Source organism: Budorcas taxicolor, chromosome 5 (genome assembly GCF_023091745.1).
Source record: "Budorcas taxicolor isolate Tak-1 chromosome 5, Takin1.1, whole genome shotgun sequence".
Lineage (NCBI taxonomy): Eukaryota > Metazoa > Chordata > Mammalia > Artiodactyla > Bovidae > Budorcas > Budorcas taxicolor.
The window spans coordinates 9261364-9287838 of NC_068914.1; the positions used below are offsets into that span (position 1 = coordinate 9261364).

Genomic DNA, 26475 nt, shown 5'->3' on the forward strand with positions numbered 1-26475 from the left:
TTTCTATGTAGAGGATCATGTCATCTGCAAGAAATCAAAATATGCATAGAAACTAATGAAAATGAAAACACAACAACCCAAAACCTGTGGGACACTATAAAAGCAGTGCTAAGAGGAAAGTTCATAGCACTACAGGCATACCTAAAGAAACAAGAAAAAAGTCAAATAAATAACCTAACTCTACACCTAAAGCAACTAGAAAAGGAAGAATTGGAGAACCCCAGAGTTAGTAGAAGGAAAGAAATCTTAACAATTAGGGCAGAAATAAATGCAAAAGAAACAAAAGAGACCATAGCAAAAATCAACAAAGCCAAAAGCTGGTTCTTTATAGGATAAATAAAATTGACAAACCATTAGCCAGACTCATCAAGAAGCAAAGAGAGAAAAATCAAATCAATAAAATTAGAAATGAAAATGGAGAGATCACAACAGACAACACAGAAATACAAAGGATCATAAGAGACTACTATCAGCAATCATATGCCAATAAAATGGACAACGTGGAAGAAATGGACAAATTCTTAGAAAAGTACAATATTCCAAAACTGAACCAGGAAGAAGTAGAAAATCTTAACAGACCCATCACAAGCACGGAAATTGAGACTGTAATCAGAAATCTTCCAGCAAACAAAAGCCCAGGTCCAGACGGCTTCACAGCTGAATTCTACCAAAAATTTCGAGAAGAGCTAACACCTATCCTACTCAAACTCTTCCAGAAAATTGCAGAGGAAGGGCAACTTCCAAACTCATTCTATGAGGCCACCATCACCCTAATACCAAAACCTGACAAAGATACTACAATAAAAGAAAACTACAGGCCAATATCACTGATGAACATAGATGCAAAAATCCTCAACAAAATTCTAGCAATCAGAATCCAACAACACATTAAAAAGATCATACACCATGACCAAGTGGGCTTTATCCCAGGGATGCAAGGATTCTTCAATATCCGCAAATCAATCCATGTAATTCACCCACATTAACAAATTGAAAAATAAAAGCCATATGATTATATCAATAGATGCAGAGAAGGCCTATGACAAAATTTAACATCCATTTATGATAAAAACTCTCCAGAAAGCAGGAATAGAAGGAACATACCTCAACATAATAAAAGCTATCTATGACAAACCCACAGCAAACATTATCCTCAATGGTGAAAAATTGAAAGCATTTCCCCTAAAGTCAGGAACAAGACAAGGGTGCCCACTTTCACCGCTACTATTCAACATAGTTCTGGAAGTTTTGGCCATAGCAATCAGAGCAGAAAAGAAATAAAAGGAATCCAAATTGGAAAAGAAGAAGTAAAACTTTTTTTTTTCTTTTGTGAGGAATTCCCTGGTGTCATAGTATCCTCTCCAGCTGATTAATTATACTTTGAGCTGTCTCTTATTCTTCCCTGTTCATAACTCAGTTTGAACATATTATTGTTGCATTGTGATTATTTATGCATGTGAGCTTCTTAAGTTATGCTTTAGGCTTCATGGGGAGAGGACTGTGGGCTCTTCCCCTGTTAATGCTCTATCTCAGTATCTGTGTGTGCTTACTCGTTCAGTTGTGTCCAACTCTTTGCAACCCCATGGACTCTGGTCCACCAGGCTCCTCTGACCGTGAAATTCTCCAGGCAAGAATACTGGAATAAGTTGCCATTTTCTTCTCCAGGGGATCTTCCTGACCCAGGGATTGAACCCATGTCTCTTGCATCTCCTGCAGTGGTAGGTGGATTCTTTACCACTGTGACACCTGGAAAGCCCATCTCAGTATCTAGTACATGTTTAATGAATACACCCAAATAATTTATTCTGCTTTTTAATTTGTTTACAAGACAGGCAGTAGCATTAATATTGTTTATTCTCTGTATGTGTGTGTGTTCTAAAACTTGGACTCCAAGGTGCATTTCAGAAAAAAAACAAAACTCAGTGGTCACCTATCTAATGTATGATTCTTAAGTTTGTGGGTATCATTTGACTGTTGATGGTCATCTTCATACATTAGGTTCTTTTACTAATAGCACAAATTATGTGGATTGTAAACAGTATCAAAATAAAGACTCAGGTTTAGTGAGAAAGTTTTATAAACTGCACCACAGTTGGTGGAAATCTTGTTCCCATTCATTTATTGGAAGATTTTGGAAAGATTTCCTTTTTTTTTTTTTTTTCAGTCTATTTAAAGGAATTGACAATACATATTTTCCCAAGCTGCTGTCAAATTATTGTTAGGTACTTGATAAAAAGTGTTAGTACAGGCCTGGCACACTGCAAGTATGGACCTTTTTCACAAACCAGGAAAATGATTTCCCCTTCCCTCCATCCTTCTACTTGGAAGCTGAATAGTAGCTCCTCTAAGAATGTGTGCATGTGCGTGCGTGTGTGTGTGTGTGAGAGAGAGAGAGAGAGAGAGAGAGTTGCTTAGTCATGTCCAACTCTTGAGTGGCCCACCAGGCTCCTCAATCCATGGGATTCTCATGGCAAGAATACTGGGATGGGTTGCCATTCCCTTCTCCAGGGAATCTTCCTGACCCAGGGCTGGAACCCGGGTTTCCTTTATTGCAGATTCTTTACAGCCTGAGCCACTAGGGATATCTTCTCTAAGAATATTCCACCACAATCCTATCCTAATGAACATTGTCTTAGACATCATGTTTATTGCATGATGTTCTTGGAATCTGAGCCAGGTGTGGATATCTTTTTAAAAAAATTTTCGAGAAAGAACGTCCAACTTTCTTCCTTCACCTAAAAACCATTTGTCAGACATCTTTTCAATTCAAGTGCTCTGCTCCACTTGAAATTCCAAATGTGTTCTTAATCATCTCAGGAATACGAATCCTAGTCAGGGCACCAAAATAGTCTTGAAATGTCTTTCAGAGAAAAGGTCAGCATCTCTTTTGCATGCATGAAAACAGGGATGCCCCTGTCCCACTCTGAGCTGTCTGTCACACAAGATGAGTGAGTTGGGTTTATGCAGTAAAGCAGGATGATGCATTGACTTTTTGGACACCGTGAATGTGAATTATTCACTGAAATGTCTTCAAATGGAGGGGTAGTCAAGAGAAGACTTCACTAACACTCATTGGAAAATAACATGAGAGAGAAAAATAGAGGATAGTTACTTATATAGAGGTTACATTTCTCACTGACCCAAACAAAGTCCCTCAATCTTCACTTGTCTGAAATTTTGTGCTTTGGAAATTCATGAGGAGCATTTGGACAATAAATAACAAAGTCTTACAAAATGAAACAAAAAAAACAGCTGCCAGCTGGTTTTATGCTGAGGCAGGCAACCAGGTGCTGAGCAAATGTAACCAGAGCTCTAAATTCCAAGAGTTTCATGAATTCCACTATTTCACCACGTCTTGAGATTGCCTGACCAGGTGATGTGTTTAAACACACCCGAAATCCATCACCACATACAGAAAAGTATATCATGCTTCTAAGAACACTTTATGTATCGTGAATATTTTTGCCACTAATTTTTGTTCCCATTTCCAAGCCAAAAATTCTTCAGCAACATGCATCTGTATTCGTGAATAACACAAAGAAAGCTAGCACATTCCTGTGACTCACGTTCCAAATTTGGCCTCAGTTCCCATCCTCCTCTTACCATGCAGTGCCTAGCACTCTTGGTGTTGACTTTTCAATCTTGTTCTTGACTCCTGTGTCCAATGTATGATATTTCAATCCACTCTCATCTGAATTTAACACATCCAAAAAGTGAAAATCTGTTGTCAAACATGACTATGAAACGTATTCGATGTCAAGTATATATCTTCATTTCAAATTGTTGACTTACTAAGAGCAGCTACCATGAGGAACAATTCAAATCTCCTAAGCATTCATATCAACAATCTTAGAAAAGTTCTATTCTGATACATTTCTTTGTGGTAGCTTAGTGGACTTCTGTGGAGAAGGCAATGGCACCCCACTCCAGTACTCTTGCCTGGAAAATTCCATGGATGGAGGAGCCTGGTAGGCTGCAGTCCATGGGGCTGCTGAGGGTCGGACATGACTGAGTGACTTCACTTTCACGCATTGGAGAAGGAAATGGCAACCCACTCCAGTGTTCTTGCCTGGAGAATCCCAGGGGCAGTGGAGCCTGGTGGGCTGCCGTCTATAGGGTCGCACAGAGTCAGACACGACTGAGCGACCGAACTGAACTGAACTGAGAAAACCATCAGGTTATTCTAATGCAGAGCACAGTAAGTGTATATAGCACAGAAAGATTTATAGTGATAATTAAAAGCAAAGTGTAGCATTGTTTCATTTGCTTAAACTACAAAAGGAAAAATGCATATGTTTATAAGTTTATATATGTACATGTGTTTATGCAATATGCCTTGATATTATCTAAAGAATGAGATGACTTAAAAGAGTAGTTTGAGGATTTCCACTGTTAACATTTAATGAACATTTTCATGTATAGATGCCCAGAAATTTTTCTTGAGATTTTAATTCAGAAACATAGAGTAGAGCCCAGTAATATTCATTTCCCCAAACTCCTGTCTGAATTTTGGGGCAGATAACCATGGACCATACTTTTAATTACAGAGGTTTATAAGGCAGCTTCTTATTATTGTGGACCAGTCTGAGACTGTAAGTAATAAATTCGCATTGCCCCCCAATAAGTCTTATCTTTAAATACCACTGGCCATCTACAGGGGAAAAAATAGAAAAAGGAAAAGCACAGATGTTCATTTAGACCCTTAAGAATTTAGTAATGCTGTATTTGAGATGTGAGTTGATGTGATCCAGGAAACTAAATTATCAGCTGAGTTAGAAGGCATCTTTGGGATAGTCCCTTGACTTAATCCTACCTCTGGGGCTTTAAACTCAAGGGAAAGGAAGGATAAGAGGGCTGTTGGACTTCAGAAACTTAGTAACACATTTACTCTCTTTTCATAGTTAAAAATGTACAAGCTTTCAGGTTTCATAGAAACTCTCAAAATTTTAGTTCTGGCCTTACTTCTTTTATATGATGACATGCACTATTTTATTTGGTTTGAGTAGGAACTAGAGGAGGGTAGTTGGGTAAGGAGCAAAACCTGAGTCTGTTTTGTGTTTAAAGATTGGTGAGAATGAAAACTTAGACTCAATTCCAAGGTTGATTTTAATTTTGTTTATGCTCAAAATAGGAACTAGGATAATGGGTATTAAAAGCTAGGGGTTGTGGGGCTAGGGATTTGGCTATCCATTGGCTCTGTCAGGAAGTTAGTATTATCGTGGAGTTTGCCCAAACTCTGATGGTCTTACGATTTCACAGAGAGGATACTCTTTGGGTGCCAGGAGCTCAGATTGAGGGTGTGCAGTACTTTAAACTTTTGCAATGTCTGTGCCCACAACCATTCCTATAATATTAAAGAAAAAATTCTGTTACTAAGCATAAACAAAATTAAAATCAACCTTGGAACTGTCCCGAAAACATAAGATCAAGGTTCCAGTCTTCAAAATGGCATCTGGGCTGACACTGCGACAATCTCTTCTTTTCACACTTGTGCTCTAAGATCTGGGTGTATTCACTGTACATTCAGTTCAGTTCAGTCGCTCTGTCCTGTCCGACTCTTTGCGACCCCATGAATCGCAGCACGCCAGGCCTCCCTGTGCATCACCAACTCCCGGAGTTCACTCAGACTCACATCTATCGAGTCAGTGACACCATCCAGCCATCTCATCCTCTGTCGTCCCCTTCTTCTCCTGCCCCCAATCCCTCCCAGCATCAGAGTCTTTTCCAATGAGTCAACTCTTCACATGAGGTGGCCAAAGTACTGGAGTTTCAGCTTCAGCATCATTCCTTCCAAAGAAATCCCAGGGCTGATCTCCTTCAGAATGGACTGGTTGGATCTCCTTGCAGTCCAAGGGACTCTCAAGAGTCTTCTCCAATACCGCAGTTTAAAAGCATCAATTCTTCGGTGCTCAGCCTTCTTCACAGTCCAACTCTCACATCCATACGTGACTACTGGAAAAACCATAGCCTTGACTAGTCGGACCTTAGTTGGCAAAGTAATGTCTCTGCTTTTGAATATACTATCTAGGTTGGTCATAACTTTTCTTCCAAGGAGTAAGCATCTTTTAATTTCATGGCCGCAATCACCATCTGCAGTGATTTTGGAGCCCCAAAAAATAAAGTTTGACACTGTTTCCACTGTTTCCCCATCTATTTGCCATGAAGTGATGGGACCAGATGCCATGATCTTCGTTTTCTGAATGTTGAGCTTTAAGCCAACTTTTTCACTCTCCACTTTCACTTTCATCAAGAGGCTTTTGAGTTCCTCTTCACTTTCTGCCATAAGGGTGGTGTCATCTGCATATCTGAGGTTATTGATATTTCTCCTGGCAATCTTGACTCCAGTTTGTGTTTCTTCTAGTCCAGCGTTTCTCATGATGTACTCTGCATATAAGTTAAATAAGCAGGGTGACCATATACAGGCTTGACGTACTCCTTTTCCTATTTGGAACCAGTCTGTTGTTCCATGTCCAGTTCTAACTGTTGCTTCCTGACCTGCATACAGATTTCTCAAGAGGCAGGTTAGGTGGTCTAGTATTCTTATCTCTTTCAGAATTTTCCACAGTTTATTGTGATACACACAGTCAAAGGCTTTGGCATAGTCAATAAACCAGAAATAGATATTTTTCTGGAACTTTCTTGCTTTTTCGATGATCCAGTGGATGTTGGCAATTTGATCTCTGGTTCTTCTGCCTTTTCAAAAACCAGCTTGAACATCAGGAAGTTCATGGTTCATGTATTGCTGAAGCCTGGCTTGGAGAATTTTGAGCATTACTTTACTAGCATGTGAGATGAGTGCAATTGGGTGGTAGTTTGAGCATTCTTTGGCATTGCCTTTCTTTGGAATTGGAGTGAAAACTGACCTTTTCCAGTCCTGTGGCCACTGCTGTTTTCCAAATTTGCTGGCATATTGAGTGCAGCACTTTCACAGCATCATCTTTCAGGATTTGAAACAGCTCAACTGGAATTCCATTACCTCCAATAGCTTTGTTCATAGCGATGCCTTCCAAGGCCCACTTGACTACACATTCCAGGATGTCTGGCTCTAGATTAGTGATCACACCATCATGGTTATCTGGGTCATGAAGATCTTTTTTGTACAGTTCTTCTGTGTATTCTTACCACCTCTTCTTAATATCTTCTGCTTCTGTTAGGTCCAGACCATTTCTGTCCTTTATCGAGCCCATCTTTGCATGAAATGTTCCCTTGGTATCTCTAATTTTCTTGAAGAGATCTCTAGTCTTTCCTATTCTGTTCTTTTCCTCTATTTCTTTGCACTGATCCCTGAGGAAGGCTTTCTTATCTCTTCTTGCTATTCTTCGGAACTCTGCTTTCAGATGCTTATATCTTTCCTTTTCTCCTTTGCTTTTCACCTCTCTTCTTTTCACAGCTATTTGTAAGGCCTCCCCAGACAGCCATTTTGCTTTTTTGCATTTCTTTTCCATGGGGATGGTCTTGATCCCTCTCTCCTGTACAATATCACGAACCTCATTCCATAGTTCATCAGGCACTCTATCTATCAGATCTAGGCCCTTAAATCTATTTCTCACTTCTACTGTATAATCATAAGGGATTTGATTTAGGTCATACCTGAATGGTCTAGCAGTTTTCCCTACTTTCTTCAATTTGAGTCTGAATTTGAGTCCAGAAAAAATGAAGGGATGGAGCCAAAGCAAAAACAGTACCCAGCTGTGGATGTGACTGGTGATAGAAGCAAGATCCGATGCTGTAAAGAGCAATAATGCATAGGAACCTGGAATGTCAGGTCCATGAATCAAGGCAAATTGGAAGTGGTCAAACAGGAGATGGCAAGAGCAAACGTCGACATTCTAGGAATCAGCGAACTAAAATGGACTGGAATGGGTGAATTTAACTCAGAAGACCATTATATCTACTACTGTGGGCAGAAATCCCTCAGAAGAAATGAAGTAGCCATCATGGTCAACAAAAGAGTCCGAAATGCAGTACTTGGATGCAATCTCAAAAACGACAGAATGATCTCTGTTCGTCTCCAAGGCAAACTATTCAATATCACAGTTATCCAAGTCTCTGCCCCAACCAGTAACGCTGAAGAAGCTGAAGTTGAATGGTTCTATGAAGACCTACAAGACCTTTTAGAACTAACACCCAAAAAAGATGTCCTTTTCATTATAGGGGACTGGAATGCAAAAGTAGGAAGTCAAGAAACACCTGGAGTAACAGGCAAATTTGGCCTTGGAATACAGAATGAAGCAGGGCAAAGACTAATAGAGTTTTGCCAAGAGAATGCACTGGTCATAGCAAACACCCGCTTCCAACAACATAAGAGAAGACTCTACACATGGACATCACCAGATGGCAACACCGAAATCAGATTGATTATATTCTTTGCAGCCAAAGATGGAGAAGCTCTATACAGTCAACAAAAACAAGACCGGGAGCTGACTGTGGCTCAGATCATGAACTCCTTATTGCCAAATTCAGACTCACTGTACATTAGGAATCCTAATTGTGGATTTGGAACACTTCTCCATCCCATTATCACACACAATTTTTCTTGTATAGATTTTAATTCTTCGTGTTACCATACATAATTCATTTTAAAAATCTTACAGTGCCATGTTTGTGCTTGTGGAGAGAGAATTAAAGATTACACAATGGTATGAGTATTTTAGAAGTACTGAAGAATGGAGTCTCTGGCAGTGTGGCAGAGACTGCCAGGGCACTGAGCTAAAAGCAACCCGGGAGAGAAATTACCTATCAAAATGAATGGTAGTTACATAATAGAGATTCATCAAGCCTGTTCCATCCACAGGAAACAAAAGACACAAGGATTAAAATTTTTAAAGATATTACAGATCCAAATGCAAGATATGTGTGATGATGAGAAGACTAGGTGAGTTCTCCCGTGTCTGCAAGTAATGCTTCTAAATAAGCTGTACATGGTTGTAATCTAGAAGTGAAACATGTAGTTTTGTTTTCTAAGTAGAGTTACTACTAATGTTATCAATAGCACTGGCAGTGTTTTGGAGTGTAAGGAAATGTATGCTGTTTTAGATCTTGCTAGGCCATACTGCAGACTTATAGATGGGAGACAAGAAAAAAAAGAGGAGAGTCTGAAGTTTCTACACGACAGGTTCATATGGAAGATCTGATGAGGCCACAAGGACTAGCTTGTCATTCTGGCTAAGTGACATGAAGGAAGAAAAAGAAAGCAAAACTCTAATTCACAGACTTTGGGTTATTTGGGGTTTATTATATTAGCACATTCTCAGTAAGAAATTTCAACGTTTGTGTATACTGATCCCTCAGTCTAAAAGTGGAGAACATTAGTTGGCATCCATATGAATTTATCCTGAAAACTCAACATATCCCTGCCTCTTTTCTTTGTATTATCAAAGCATGAGGTTACACAGAGACACACACTGTGGGGAAGAACACCTGAGGGGCTCTGACTTTAGACATAAGTACTTAAATCTTTAAAAGCAAGAAGATTTCCTGAGATTCTATTCATGCTGTTGACTGCTTTTTATCTCCAAACAATTGTTGAACTGTTTGCATGTATTTGTCATATTTGCATATTTGTCATTCAAGGCATGGACAAAAAGTTCCCTTCTTCCCTTGTAGATTCTTCTGCTATTCTGATAATTAAATTGATATAGGACAAATTAACAGGAGGAAACAGATTTACAAACATACAGAAGCCACAAAAAGATAGGAAGACTCAAAGGGTAGCCAGGTAAATGAAGCTTATATTGCATCCTGCTGAGGAAAGGATTACAGGGACGTGGGGATACAAAGGGAGGAAGGCCATTCATTGGAAGGGAGAGTAAGATGTTTAGCAAACAACGGTTACCCTGTTACACAGATAAATTTGTTAGGTGAAAAAGAATGTCTGGTATAGATGGCTTATGCTACAGGGCCCCCTCCTATGTGAATTAAGGCAGTTGAGAGGGAGGTAAAGAGCTTTTCCTAAAACTTCTGGGTTTTGATTGCCTTTAGCTCAAAGAGGCATATTTTGGGGTGACAAATTTTGCTCCCCTGCATCAGGTGTGGCGTATGTGACTTTGCTTATACAGTCACAAGTGTAGCACATCTAGGTTAGATTTCACTCGATTTACATGTTGATCTTGGCCACTATAAATCTTGCCTTCGTTGGTTTTGGACATTCAACTTAGTTATTAAAGAGCAGCTGCTTCAAGGAGATTGCCTGGTTAAAACGCTGAGGCAGTTACTTTCCAGCCCATTGACTTAACCTTAATTTGAGCAACTGACGATTTTTTTAAGCCTCAGATTTTCAAACTATAAAATTGAAATAACAGAGGTATCCACCTCATAGGATTATTTTGAAAATTAAGTCAGTTTACGTAAAGTACCTTGAACATATTAAATGCCCATCAAATGAAAGGTTTTAAATATTATTTGACTCATCCGAGACTGTCTAGATTATATCTCCATAATATCAAAATAGTGATAATGATGACAAATGCATATATTGTTTATTATGTTCTAGATATTGTTATAAGAACCTTAGTTACATATTAACTCATTAAATCATCAGAGCAGCCTTCTGCGGTGAGAACCTTACTGCTGGCATTTGATAGTGGAGCCAGGAACTCCACGTTGGCATCTTTCTTTGAGAGATTTTCTTCAGGCTTCTGCTTTGGCACCATTGATTAAATGGTACCCTGTGATCTCCGGCTATTTTCAGTTTTTTTGAATTGAGGCAAAGAAACATGAGTGGGACTTTTTTTTCTTCGGTTCAGTTCAGTTCATTTGCTCAGTCATGTCCGACTCTTTGCAACCTCATGAACTGCAGCATGCCAGGCCTCCCTGTCCTTCACCATCTCCCAGAGTTCACCTAAGCCCATGTCCATTGAGTTGGTGAGGCCATCCAACCATCTCATCCTTGTCGTTCTCTTCTCCTCCTGCCCTCAATCTTTCCCAGCATCAGTGTCTTTTCAAATGAGTCAGCTCTTCGCATCAGGTGGCCAAAATATTGGAGTTTCAGCTTCAGCATCAGTCCCTCCAATGAATATTTAAAAATGCTTTTTAGATTAAAATAATTTAGAAATATTTCTTCAAACTTTTAAGAAAAAGATATTATTTTATTTTTTCTTTCCAAATTCAGTAAGAATGGGGTTTAGAAACCAAAGCCTATTTTCTCAGATGGGCCTTAGTTTTGATATCTATCAGAAGCTATATTCAATGCACTAATTAAGTCAGTCTTGGTTTGGCTGCAGTGGCGAAATGATATTGGAATACACCTCCTTAACCTCAGTTTTGCTGAAACTGTTATGCTCTGCAGACAAGGCTTGGACTTGCAGTAATTCAGCTCCACTTGATTCCCTCTTGGGACTAGTCGGTTCTCAGAGATCTTCTTCCCTTGCTGGGCTCTAGGGAAGCACAATCATCTATATCTTCTGTTCACGGGGACGGTGTAGCTGGGAGTGAATACTGGTTATTACTTGAGCTGCTCCCTGGATTGGATTGCAAGTTTTATTCGCACCTTTTTAAAAATAGTTTTCTGGAATCATGTGACTTAGATAGTCAGCTTCTAATGATAGATTTCGTGTCTTCAAAAGTCTCCAGAGTGGTTACAATGAAACTTGCAAAAATTTAAAGTTTTGCAGCAGAATCTTCAGGAATACAGAGTTTTAATGTTTAATTGTGTGACACAAATGCAGTTTTAAAAGTAAGCCATATTTATCTCGCCATATGCCGTGTGATGCCTTCGGTCTCCTTCAGCTAGTTACTAACTGCCTATAAAAGACCATGATGCAAGACGTTTATGCCTGGTGTCATCTGTATTTGATTTGGTTTTCATTTCATTTTAAAATGCCACCTGAATCTTCTTAATTCCCCTTCATTAAAATGTATCTAGTTAAAATGCAGGGCAGGAATAGTCTTTATTGTTGATTGGGGTCTTATTCACTCACTGTTCATTTCAAGGAATGAATTACCAACAGATTAGGTCAAATAAAAAGATACTCCAACTAATGACATAAAAGACAGCAAAGCAATGAGTTTGATTAATACTCACTAGGCCAGAGTCTGATCAAACACCAGGAAAGAGATGGAAGGGATAGTTCTATACAGCACACACATGAACTAGGTATGAAGCAGAAACAAGGTGTTCCCTTCTTTAGAAGTGCATCTCTTCCAAAAAACTTCCCTCATCCCTTACTTCCACCTTTTGATTTTAACCTTAGGTTGAAAATAGTTTCTCCTTCTACAAATATCCAGAACCCAAAACATTATAGTTATAATGACAGCAACCATTTGGGTGCTTACTATGCACAGATCAATTATCTTATTGAATCAAAATTTTAAATTTTATTATTTTTTAATGAAAAAAAATAAGATGTGAGTCTTAGACTCGCATGTCTGGCATGTAGATAACACTTAAAAAATGACTGTAGAAAAAAAATAATAGTGAATGACATAGAACATTAAAATACCTTCATTCCATTAAAATGAATGTGTTAGTCACTCAAATCGTGTCCAGCTCTTTGGAACCCTATGGACTGTAGCCCATCAGGCTCCTCTGTGCATGGAATACTCCAAGCAGGGCTACTGGAGTGGATTGCCATTTCCTTTTCCAGTCAATCTTCCTGACCCAGGGATCAAACCCATGTCTCCTGCATCTGTTGCCTTGCCGTGGATTCCTTATCATCTGAGCCACTAGGGAAATCCATGAGGCCACAAGGCCTTATTATTTCCAGTTTAATCTGATTTTTGTTTCAGACAAACACCTTGGTATTTCCCATTTATTTCTCCCCACATTTTGTCCTCTTCCATGATATCCTGGAATTATCTCTTTTCAGTTCTTGTATCTCATTCCTAAAATGTGTAAAGCTTTGGGGCTAAATGGTGACTTCCAGAGGGATTAACAAAATCCCTATTTCTCTATTCCAGTTGAAATGACCAGACCCAGGAATGTGGCTGACCAGAATCTGAGTAGTGCTGTCTCTACAATATAACAGTTTGCTTATCTCGTGTGTATCCTCATTATGCTACCAGCCTGAGCAGAAGACCTAGGTCTAGAGGATCCAGAGTTGGAGGACAGAAACTTTTAACTTCTGAGCAAGGAGCATTATCTAACTGAAGTTCCAGCAGAGATTCCAAGCACAGGAGAGAGGCAGGGAACAAACCTTCCAGGGAAGAAGAAAATTCAAGAATAATTTTGGAGTTAGATTTAAGTGTTAGATGTATAGTATTGCTAAGTGCTGATGTTGTCAGGAAAATATTTTCTAGGTTATGCTTCTGAGGCAATACAATGAGGAAGAAATATCCCAAAGCTGTAAAAGGACTCAGCGATATGGTCTCTGACATCATCAACAATAGAAGGGTTACACAGGGTAGATTTAGAAAGATGATCATTTGCAGCAGAAAAGGAAGCTCCCTTTAATTTCAAAGTAAAAGTAATGAGATCAATATAATGGACTGTATTGTGTCTAGTTTCATATCAGTTAACGTGTCTTCTTCTCAAGAATACACCCAAAAAGTATAAAAGTAGCATTGCAAAATGCACAGTTTTTGTAGCTTGGAAGAAATGGAAAATAGACATTAATAACCAACCATAGCATAAAAATCATACAATTTAGACATTTGTAAAGAACAGCATATGATTCTGGTTTTGGTGACCCCCAAAAGGCTTTGGGGGTGCACATGATGAGGCTGCTGGCATTCGTGGTTTTGGATCTATTTACTGTCACTCAGGCAGGGGAAGGAGCCAAGCTTTTGGCCTCTAAATCACTGCTGAACAGCGATGTGCCATGGAAGGGTGAGACCTGACCTTACAGTATGTCTCCAATGTTGGCTCAAGTGCTGTATGTATTAGATGTGGAATTATCTGATGATGTTTTTCCCTCTAGAAGATTTCCTTGACATTGTGTCTGGGATGCTCAGTGTCAAATGGGATCAGATTGCACCTGCTAGCAGCATCTCCCACACAGTGGTCCTGCACCCTCTCAAGGCTGGTTATTTCACTTCACCTCAGCAACTATTACTTACTTGGCTCAGGAGGATGGGTCCATTGTGATGGGCTTTACCAGTACAACTGGACAGGAAAGATCCCTGGCTCAGTGAGAGTTTGAGAGGGGATTCTCCCTCCATTTCCTGGACTGGATGACCTTTGGGGTCATGACTCTCCCTCCCATTGGCATACTCCTGCAGTTGTGGAACTCCAGCAAGAGGAAATATGACACTTCTAAAGTCAAGAAAAAGTGAATAGGGTCTTCCACAGCCCTTCCTTCCTAAGATGTCCAGGTGCTTTCCAGACTCCAAAGGGTATCTCAAATGCAATCTCTTCTCCCTTAGCTCTTGGCTAGGTTCTCCTGGATCTTGCCTTGCTCTCAACCAAAGCAAAGGACCAGGCCTGGGAGGCTATGAAAGCCTCTTTGGTTCCGCCTGAAGCTATATAAAGAGGATTGCCTAAGGCAACAGCCTGAGCCTAGGGGCCCTGTGGTGACCCCCACCCCACCTCAAGGTGTCATAGGGCATGTTGCTAGCGATGTGACCTCTCTCTGGGGTCTAGGATGGGGCACCTCTGAGACTGCCTGACACCACACCCATTGCCCACCATCCCCTATCAAAAGAAGGTAGAAGATAAGGTGAAAGCTATGGGACTTTTGGAGGCTACCCAGTCTCTGTGGTGGCTTAGGGAAGCTCTTACCAAATGGGATTTTCTAATAAAAACAAATGTTTGCTGTTAAAAAAAAACACAATATTTTAATTAAGTGCTTGGTCAAAGGATAAATCAGATAAGAAAATATTAAAAAGAAACTACAAAATACAAAAATATGAACCATGTACATAAAAATGTGTGTATTCTCACAAACACACAAATCACATCCTTAGAAATTTTACTGGTAAGCAAAAAGAATTAAAATATATTAAGCATTCAGTGTAAATAGTTGGTAGAAGAATAAGAGAACATGAAGAAACAGAGACATCAGTAAATATAGAGAGAAAATTAAGTAATCTGTAAATAGAAATGATAAAAATTAGATAGAAATATCTACACCTACTTAATAAGACAAATAAGAACACAGCTAATTGTGAGCTAGCTTCATCAAGAAAAAAGAAGGAAAAAACCGACACAATTATATGAACATCCAAAGTATATGAAAGATAAAAGGAAGATAATTCTGTGTATAAATTTATGTTAATAAAAAAGAAAAAAGTTATTTTATAGAAAAGTAGCACTTTAGGATAAATAATAGTCATAACTCAAAAAGAAATTGAGGAGCAATTTAGACTAATAACTACAGAGGCTCTGTCTTACCAATTTAACTGCCCACTTAGTATCCCAAAGACATCTCAAATCAGACTTGACCAAACTGAGTGGCTGAGTTTCTTTCCCAGCCCATTTGGTCCACCCACAGTTTTTCTCCTACTCAGGAAATGACACATCTCCCATTTTCTCATACTAAAAAACCTGAACTCATCGTTACCCATTTTGCCCTTCATATTCAGCAAATCCTGTTGTCATTGCCTTTGATTAAATCCAGAATCCAAAGTCTATCCACCATCTCCATCCTGCAGCCCTGGCCTTCTCTCATCGGGATTACTATAATGCTCTCCTTCATGGTCTTCAAACTTTGGTTCTTGATTTGTTAAAGACTTTGATTACTCCTTACAAAGCTTCTATGCTGCCCATTTTGCTCAAGGTGAAAGTCAAAGCCATTGCCATTCTTTACAGACCTCCCTCTCTCAAACCCCTCTTCTCCTACTCACCCCATCACCCCATATCCATGCTTTCCCCTTGCTGCCCTATTGCCTGTGGGAGTTGATATGGGTAAGTTATTTTGCAGGCTAATTTGGAAATATGTATCAAAACCTTAAAAAGTGCACATACCCTTTAGTTCAGCAATATTTTTTTCTGAATTCATGATATAACCACAAGTGTGCACAAATAATGTTTACAAGAACAGTCATTATAATGTAATTTTAATATTAAAATTAGAAAACATCTTAAACATCTGGTAAAAGTAATAACTGAATACTTTAACAAATTATAGTATTGCACTGAAAAGAACATTTAAAATTGATTATAAAAATTCATATTTTATAATATAGGAAATTTTTACTATATATTTTGTGACTATAAGATACAAAATATACACTATTTAATTTTAAAAACACAAATTTATACTGTATTATATTTATAATATCATCTGACATGAATACTGCATGGATTTTCACAAATGGGAGTATTAAAAATATACATCTCTTCATAATTGGATTAAGCATGAATTCAAACATTTTATATCTTTTTCTATATCTCCTCCAAAATTAGAAGAAAATGATTGACTTTAATCAGAAAACTAGTAGCTCAGACAGTAAAGCGTCTGCCTACAATGCAGTAGACCCGGGTTCGATACCTGGGTTGGGAAGATGCCCTGGAGAAGGAAATGGCACTCCAGTGTTCATGCCTGGAAAATCCCATGGACCGAAGAGCCTGGTAGGCTACAGTCCATGGTGTTGCAAAGAGTCAGACACAACTAGGTGACTTCACTTTCACTTTCTTTCATAGTAAGATTAAAAATATTGATGAGAATTTACCTTGAGAAACTCAAAGTCTACTGATATGTTACTACCATTATTGATAATGATAACCATTTATTGAGGGCCATTATTTGTGACAGACATTCACACAGAAGCTTTGGAGTTAGTTCAGGGCATTATCTTCACCCTGGGTACACAGTGGTTCTGACTTCATATGCTTCTATGTCTATGTGTGTATGTCTATGTATATGTCTATGTCTATGTACCTTGACTTCACAAATGAATTGTGAACACTTTCAAATGACAGTAAGTGTCACAAGAGAACATCAAACATCAAGCATTTTTCAAGCATGTTTTGATATCACTGACTCATTTTATAAGATAGTTATCTTCTTTCCTTTCCTATCAGTTTTCTCTCATCTGTATGTATAAGTCATAAGAGCTATTTTAAAATCCTTAATTTGATTGTCTAGTACCTTCCTACTATCAGCCTTACCTGGGAGCTTGTTGAAATGCAGTGTCTCCCCCACCTGCACCTCCCAGACCTGTGGAATCTGAATCTACATTTGGATAAGGTCCCAGGTAGTCTAGAGGCACACTCAAGTTTGAGATGCTCTGGATTAAAAACATTCTTAAAACATCAAATGAAGGAAAAACCTTTCCTTTTCTGATTTTTTTTTTTTCTGTAAACTGATTCTGACTCATTGTCCTTGGGAGCACCAGAATTATGTTATTTTGTGATGCAGGCTGTCACATTTAAACTCTTCTATGCAGTTTTGCTCTATGGCATTTCCTACAGAGCATCTGGTTTAAAGTAATCTGAGGTGTAACAAATGAACTGTGCTTCTCATAGTGCTAGGGAAACATGATGGATATTTTCAGTTTGCTGCTTTTCACATCTGTGAGTTCACCTTGATTTGTCTCCCTTTTCAGCTGGCACCGCTTCTGTGGGCTTTGGTAGCTGGGAGGTACACAGAGAGAAGGTCTCTGCTCCTTGCACTTGGAGATGGTGTGATGACATGAGTGCCTACACGACGGTGGTTGGCAGAGAAGTGAGGTTTGCCTTAGAGGCCGCCAGATCATCCGCCCTCTTATGTGACACCTGCCAGACTTGGGACAATTTCTCATCTGAGGAAAGGACCGGGTACTCACAATGGAGGCATTCCCAATGTCAGTTCAGTTCAGTCACTCAGTTGTGTCCAACTCTTTGCGACCCCATGAATCACAGCACGCCAGGCCTCCCTGTCCATCACCAACTCCCAGAGTTCACTCAAACTCATGTCCATCAAGTTGGTGATGCCATCCAGCCATCTCATCCTCTGTTGTCCCCTTCTCCTCCTGCCCCCAATCCCTCCTAGCATCAGAGTCTTTTACAATGAGTCAACTCTTCGCATAAGGTGGCCAAAGTACTGGAGCTTTAGCATCATTCCTTCCAAAAAACACCCAGGGCTGATCTCCTTTAGAATGGACTGGTTGGATCTCCTTGAAGTCCAAGGGACCCTCAAGAGTCTTCTCCAACACCACAGTTCAAAAGCATCAATTCTTCGGTACTCAGCTTTCTTCACAGTTCAGCTCTCACATCCATACATGACCACTGGAAAAATCATAGCCTTGACTAGACAGGGCTTTGTTGGCAAAGTAATATCTCTGCTTTTGAATATGCTATCTAGGTTGATCATAACTTTCCTTTCAAGGAGTAAGCGCCTTTTAATTTCATGGCTGCAATCACCATCTGCAGTGATTTTGGAGCCCCCAAAAATACAGTCTGATGCTGTTTCCACTGTTTCCCCATCTATTTCCCATGAAGTGATGGGACCAGATTGCATGATATTTGTTTTCTGAATGTTGAGCTTTAAGCAAACTTTTTCACTCTCCTCTTTCACTTTCATCAAGAGGCTTTTTAGTTCCTCTTCCCTTTCTTCCATAAGAGTGGTGTCATCTGCATATCTGAGGTTCTTGATAGTTCTCCCAGCAATCTTGATTCCAGCTTGTGCTTCTTCTAGCCCAGCGTTTCTCAAACAGGGAGTCTTGAAGTACTCCTTTTCCTCTTTGGAACCAGTCTGTTGTTCCATGTCCAGTTCTAACTGTTGCTTCCTGAACTGCATATAGGTTTCTCAAGAGGCAGGTCAGGTGGTCTGGTATTCCCATCTCTCTCAGAATTTTCCACAGTTTATTGTGACCCACACAGTCAAAGGCTTTGGCATAGTCAATAAAGCAGAAATAGATGTTTTTCTAGAACTCTCTTGCTTTTTTGATGATCCAGTGGATGTTTGCAATTTGATCTCTGGTTCCTCTGCATTTTCTAAGACTAGCTTGAACATCTGGAAGTTCATGGTTCATGTATTGCTGAAGCCTGGCTTGCAGAATTTTGAGCATTACTTTGCTAGCGTGTGAGATGAGTGCAATTGTGTGGTAGTTTGAGCATTCTTTGGCATTGCCTTTCTTTGGGATTGGAATGAAAACTGACCTTTTCCAGTCCCGTGGCCACTGCTGAGTTTTCCAATTTTGTGGGCATGTTGAGTGCAGCACTTTCACAGTGTCATCTTCCAGGATTTGAAATAGCTCAACTGGAATTCCATCACCTCCACTAGCTTTGTTCATAATGATGCCTGCTAAGGCCCACTTGACTTCACATTCCAGGATGTCTGGCTCTAGGTGAGTGATCACACCATCATGATTATCTGGGTCGTGAAGATCTGTTTTGTACAGTTCTTCCGTGTATTCTTGCCACCTCTTCTTAATATCTTCTGCTTCTGTTAGGTCCATACCATTTCTGTCCTTTATCGAGCCCATCTTTGCATGAAATGTTCCCCTGATATCTCTAATTTCCTTGAAGAAATCTCTAGGCTTTCCCATTCTGTTGTTTCCCTCTATATCCCAATGTCATCTTCCTGTATTTTATCTGGACCTGGGGCTCTAAGTGCCCAACCACTCAGAAAAATTACCGTCTACAAAACAACTCACATAGTAACATTACATAGTGACCACATTTACCACGTGGTTCAGAGATGCTGATCTCATCTACGCAATCATGTGAGGTAGGTAGAACTGTTTTGTTTGTTAGATGGACCAATTATGCCTGAGACAGTTTAGTTCCTGCTCTGGGTGTCACGTTAGTGAAGGATGGAATCTCATGCCCCCTGTCTAGATCTCTATCTGATGCCCTGGCCTTGGGACTGGGAAGTTAGACATAGCAACAGTTGATTAGGCACCTAAGGAATAACAACAGGCTCGGCTGCTTTTTGATCATGTCAGACCCCTCTCCATATCTATGCTGTCCTTTCTCCTTTGCCTAAAACTACAGTATCCTTAGGAACTGTCTTAGCATCAAGCAGCTCATCTTTAGTCACATGTGGTTCCTTTAATCAGCTGTTCTCCCTTATTAAGCTGGAGTTTCATTGCCCTGTAAAGAAGACATCCCTCTAAGACTGAAAGCATCTCCTCTGTCCTGCTCCTCAACTTCACTGTGCTCCCCTTTTACTGACTTAGTGGTTGCAAAAGTCACCCATTCTATCCTTCAGTTCTTGTCTTTTCCTTCAGATTTGCTATATTTGCTTGTGGTTTCATATACTCAATTCAGCAGTTCTTTCTTGGGTTTCCTAATATGCTAGACCATACAACGTGGTCTGATACCTTATATTTGTCCAGAGGTCACCCCCTCCCAGCCCCCAGGACAGTAGGTGCTACCCACTTGCTCCCTCACATCTTACAGGAAGCAATCAGATGGTTCCACCTCATGCATCTGCAGCTCAATCAAGATCACATTTGTGCATCTGTTTTCAAGTACTGAGCTTTGACTTTCTCTCTGTCTAATCTCTTGGCTTGGTAGTGTGTTTATTACCAAGGGAAGGATCTGGGCCTCTGATTTGCCTAGTGCTTCATCTTCTCTCTGCCCAGAGCTTGAAAACCAGCTTTGTGTCTTGGGTTCCAATACCAGCTAACAGTGATGGCTGCCCACTGGTCACTTTGTCTGGGCCCCTGATGCCAACGGCTTGCCTGTATTATGCTTTATGGATGATGACCACTTTGGATATTGTGTTCACACTGAAGGTACCCACCCTTCTGTTTTCTCTACCAACTCTATGTCTCTCTTCAGCAAGAGTCTAATTCTAGTTCTTACTCTCTCATTTCCTGTAGTTATCCATGCCCTGACTGACTAGCCTACTTCATAAAACAGAAGATTAAGGAAAGAGAAACGAAGGAAGATTTGGCATCTAGATCAAGAATGACATGCTATATATTGATTTTTAAGTACAGTAACTATTTATTGAGCAGCTACTATTTATTTGAATGTAGAGCAAGATATGTTGTATTTTTATTATTCCTGCTAATAAAAACCATACAAGGTAAGGATTATACCCTCTGTTTGTTAACAGTGCAATTTGGGCCTAAGCTTGAAAATGTATATATAGTCAGTAAATGTCAAAACCAGAATTTAATTTTGAAGACTAGCTCAGCACTACTCCAGCTCCTGTTTTCCCACTATTCTATTCTAGTTAGAAAGGTACTATTGGAAAGTAAAAGTATTATGACCACTTGGAGAGTGTTTTCAGAATCGTCTTTAATCATCTGATTAATTTTGATAGTAAGCTTATCTCAGTGAATCCAGGATTAAAATTAGTTTGATCAAGCAAAATCCAGTAACCTTGATCATATTTTCACTACTTTAGATATATGCTACTTAAAAAGATTACATAAGGTCTTCTCAATGACATTTTAGTCATAATTTCTAAAGCTCACAATCACTTTGAAAAGGTGGTATTTTATATTGAAATCTGCCCTTGAGTGTGGTCAGATGATTCATTCCCCAGCTTCACTTCCTTTTCCTGAGTAATTAGGGTCTTGTTTGAAGTTAAGCTGTTCACTGCTGGATGTCATAACTCTTTTGCCTGGTGACATATGTCAGATAGGTCCACCATAGCTGGTCAAAGTCACATTCCTCATCCCAGGGGAAGCCAGGACATAATCTCATAAGAAGCTCTGATTTGCACAAGAGGGGGTGGGTAGAACTTGGTATCTCCTACTTGGAGTCCTCTTCAGGCAGGTCCCCATTTCACTCACAAGATCACTGCAAGGAGGAGAGACTGAATATTAAGTGAAGAGAGCTGTTTCACTAACGTCAACAACAACAACAACTCCCGGGATACTGAGACCAAAGACATCCACAGAAAAGCGGATGTCTTAAAGGGTGAAAGGTACTCCCCATTTCTCATCAGTACACATCTACAATCACTCCTGCATTTCTGTGACACCAGTGTGCTGGACCCTGTTGTACTCTTAGGCCCTAGGTGATATGGCAGCTGAGTCCGGTTAACAGCTCCCAGGTGATATGGCATCTTCAGACTGGTACTGTCTGATAAAAGCAGCAATAATCCTGGGCTAGGAGATGGAGAGTCTAGGAGAGGAGATGGCACAGAGGAAATTTTAAGAAACCACAGACCTCCAGGGCAACTGATCTGGTCATAGTTATGTGAGACCACTGGGGCGATGCCCCGTCAGTATCCCCTTAAGTCTCCGTGAACACCTTAGGGCTTTCTCCTGCACTTTAGACCTCCAGTGTTCTTGCCTGGAGAATCCCAGGGACAGGGGAGCCTGGTGGGCTGCTGTCTCTGGGGTCGCACAGAGTTGGACACAACTGAAGCGACTTAGCAACAGCAGCAGCAGCAGCCTATAATGTTACATGGAATTTTAGGATGCATTAAATAACTTTATTTTTCTTTGTTTTCCTTCAAAAGTTAACAATATTATGGCTTTGGGCTTTAGGAGCTGTCTTTTTCTTTTGCTTTAGTTTTTAAATGCGGTCAATATTTCCAAACATGCCCCAGAGCACTGAATGCATTTACAGTGTGTGTATGTTGTAGCCCAAGCCTCATATCCAGGGTAGAATTTATGATGTTATTTCATCAGAAATACAATTTTAGAAAATATAAACTTTTAGAAGTTAAAAATGAGCTGAAGGCCAGCAATTGGTTTTATATTACCGGGTACTATGTCACAGTTTGCCATCCTGTTCTGTTTGGGAGTCAGTGGACTTTGTAAGCACAGTCCTGGGACTAGAACTGGATGTATTTTATGCCCATGAATAAGCATTCACTGTATGCTTATCAGGCTATACATCAATGCCAAGAAGAATAATCAATAGCTAGTTATGAAATTCAAATGGGACAAAGGAGCCATGGGGAGTCATGACTTGTGAACTATGGATGTGGGCAGAGGAAAAGGAACCTGGCAGAATTCTCTGGAGATCAGTTATCGATTGTGAAATATTGGTCATTTCTAAGTTCAGCTGAGTGAAGTAAGCTAGTAGGAAACTGCTAGAAATGTGTTTAGGTAAAGGAAAGTTAAACAGCACTACTCAAAGCATCTGATTCCAGCTCAATATGCATTTGCCTCTTTCTCTTTGAAAAATTCCATCCTTAGTGCATTTTCCATTTCTGCAAAAAATCTCATGGGCTATTAACTGATTTCCACGTCCTTTCCTGGAGCAAAGTGACTTGGAAAGAAAACCGTTAAGACAGTCTTCTCTGTCAGATATGCTAAAGTATTTTCCACACAAATAAACTACTGTGTGTCCAGATAGTTTCTTCCATGCAGCTTGAAGTTACTTGAAGATAGGAAAGATAGTGATTTCCAGTCAGATGGATGTATAGTAATAGTAATCATCTCACAAAGATTAAACTCACTAGGGTGGCAGGGTGCTTGGTAAGAGGGTGAGTATTCTTACTGTCACTTTGTGAAAAGATAAAGAGTGGCTAGGAGCAGAAATGGCTCTGAATCCATTCAGTTCAGTTCAGTTCAGTTCAGTTCAGTTGCTCAGTCACGTCCGACTCTTTGCGACCCCATGAATCGCAGCACGCCAAGCCTCCCTGTCCATCACCAGCTCCCGGAGTTCACTCTAACTCACATCCATCGAAACGGTGATGCCATCCAGCCATCTCATCCTCTGTCATCCCCTTTTCCTCCTGCCCCTAATCCCTCCCAGCATCAGAGTCTTTTCCAATGAGTCAACTCTTCACATGAGGTGGCCAAAGTACCGGAGTTTCAGCTTTAGCATCATTCCTTCCAAAGAACACCCAAGACTGATCTCCTTTAGAATGGACTGGTTGGATCTCCTTGCAGTCCAAGGGACTCTCAAGAGTATTCTCCAACACCACAGTTCCAAAGCTGTTCAATTCTTCAGTGCTCAGCTTTCTTCACAGTCCAACTCTCACATCCATACATGACCACTGGAAAAACCATAGCCTTGACTAGAGGGAGCTTTGTTGGCAAAGTAATGTCTCTGCTTTTGAATATGCTGTCTAGGTTGGTCATAACTTCCCTTCCAAGGAGTAAGCATCCATTACCACTCTCCCAAATCTCAACTGTTCCTACATCTCCCCCATTTCATTAGTAGTATCAGTTTCCACTGTCTTCAGCCACAAACGCTGCAGTCACCCCTATTTTCTCTGAATCCCTTACCTGCTCATCTATTGGGTCTCAGGTTGATCTCTCGTTTGTAGAGAGTTGTGGAGTTTTAAATTATTTGGAGAGGAGAGTGTTAAGGAATTGATGAGCCAGAAAAACAAAACGTGTCATATTAAAAGAAGATGACATAATTTTCAAGACTGGAAGCCCTTAGTGACCTTAGTTATGGACCTCCACATTAAAATTTTAAAATACTTCAAAAAAATCTGTCCAATCATATTCAGGTTTAGGCAGCCTATTTTAATCTTCATCACTTATTACTTCCCAATGCTACCAGATCCTTAAAAATTTAAATCTAAGTTATATCATTCAAAAGAAAAGTCATTCAGTGTCTGTCACTTTCATACAGTGTGTAGCTTCTTAGCTTCAACCTTGTTCATCATCCTGTTTCCCAGGCATAAACATTAATGTATAATTTTTAAGACAAGTAATTGGTTTTCATACTTAAATCATGCTGTTTCAACTCTCTGCAGTTTTTTCACTCTTCCAATCACCCCTACTCACCTACCATTTTCATATCCTCTATCTTTCCCCACCTGCTAGTTCACCTTGAAATTCTCATTTCAATATCAGAGTCAACTCCTGACTTAATTTCCCCCCTAATTCTTCATGCGGAATTAAGCACTTCCATGCTTCTGGTGTGGTGATCATTTTATTGAATTTCCATCACCATATGTCATTCACTGTATTATGATTAGCTCTGTGTATAATCTGCCCACTCTGCTGGATTGTGAATTTCTAGGAATTCAGACTTAGTCACAACTTTATCCCCAGCATCCAGCATACTGTTTGGCAAATAGTACTCAGCACATATTTAAATGAATTAAAAATACATGTTAAATTAATTGATCAGTTTAATTTTCAAGGATTTAAACTGCCATTGCTAAATATGTTAAATTACATTTTTAATTAAATATATATTTGGACTGAATATCAAACCCCAGGTCATGATATTCAGATACACATTTCTTGTTATCAACCCTTCTAGTCCTGAGAGTTCTGAGAACAGTTTTCAATATGGAGGATTTTTCAGAGAAGAAAGAGAATGGTAAAATGGGGTGCAATTATTTGACAACTCATCTCTCCTTTTAAGTTCTTATATTTAGAGAAAGTAAAAGTGTGCGCAAAGAAACCTAAATTTCTGCAACTGCTTTCTTTCGATAACCTTGGATAAAATCAATCCTACATCTAGAGTTGCACTGCTCCATGTGGTTTTTCCAGCCCCATGTGGCTATTAAAAGTTCAGTTTAGATTAATTAAAATTATGTAAACTGAAAAATTCAGTTTCTTGGTAGCATTAGCCACATTTCAAATGCTCAGTAGCCATGTATGGTTAGTGGTTACCCTATTAAACAGTGCAGACATAGAACATTTCTGTACATCATCACAGGTAGTTCTACCAGACGGCAATAATCTATAAGATTTCTCAAACTACTGAAAGAGCCATCTTTATAAATGCAGTGTGTTTATGTCACTCTCATGCCTAAATCTTTTAGTGGGGTGAGATTATGTCCAATATCCAATTCAAAGGCTTTAATATATATCCCTGCCCTTCATAGAGTGCCTTTCCTGATGATCCCTCCATCTTCATGGCTTGTTACAGTCCCACAGTCACCTTATGTGTTGCAGGAAATGGTTTTCTTACAAGTTGGTAGATTGGCAGAGCTCTGACCACCTACGTCTACCTTTTGCCTAGAATACCTGTCCATGTGTCTAATTCACACAAATTTTCCAGGCATGATAACATGAAACCTTCCTTGTCTCTCTCTATTGGTCTCACTCCTTGTCTCTCTCCTCATCTGTTTTCCCATCACCTTGCGTGCTGAATTTTCAGATACAATTTCCCCTGAACAGTAATGGAAATGTAATGCCTTTTTTACTTTTAAATGTAAATGCCTTTGTTACTTTTACTTTGTTACTTTTTATTTTTTACTTTTAAATGTAATGCCTTTGTTACTTAAAAAATTTTTTTATTTATTTTAATTGGAGGCTACTTTTTTACAGTATTGTAGTGGTTTTGCCATACATTGACATGAATCAGCCACGGGTGTACATGTGTTCCCCATCCTGAGCCCCCCTCCCGCCTCCCTCCCTATCCCATCCCTCTGGGTCATCCCAGTGCACCAGCACTGAGCACCCTGTATCATGCATTGAACCTGGACTGGCGGTCTGTTTCACATATGATAATATACATGTTTCAATGCTATTCTCTCAAATCATCCCACCCTTGCCTTCTCCCACAGAATCCAAAAGACTGTTCTATACATCTGTGTCTCTTTTGCTGTCTCACATATAGGGTTATTGTTACCATCTTTCTAAATCCCATATATATGTGTTAGTATACTATATTGATGTTTTTCTTTCTTGCTTACTTCACTGTATAATAGGCTCCAGTTTCATCCACCTCATTAGAACTCAGTAACAGTAATGCCTTTTAGCTCCATCATGAGGTAAATATGGTTGATAAAGCATAATGATTGCTTCTATGGAAAAAACACATCAATGCTTAATACAGTGTCC

At 39.6% G+C, this 26475-nt stretch overlaps 1 pseudogene; it reads left to right on the forward strand.

Annotated features, from left to right (window-relative positions):
- Nucleotides 1-13650: 13650 nt before the first annotated feature.
- Nucleotides 13651-14211, forward strand: LOC128047473 (translocon-associated protein subunit beta-like; annotated as a pseudogene).
- Nucleotides 14212-26475: the final 12264 nt, after the last annotated feature.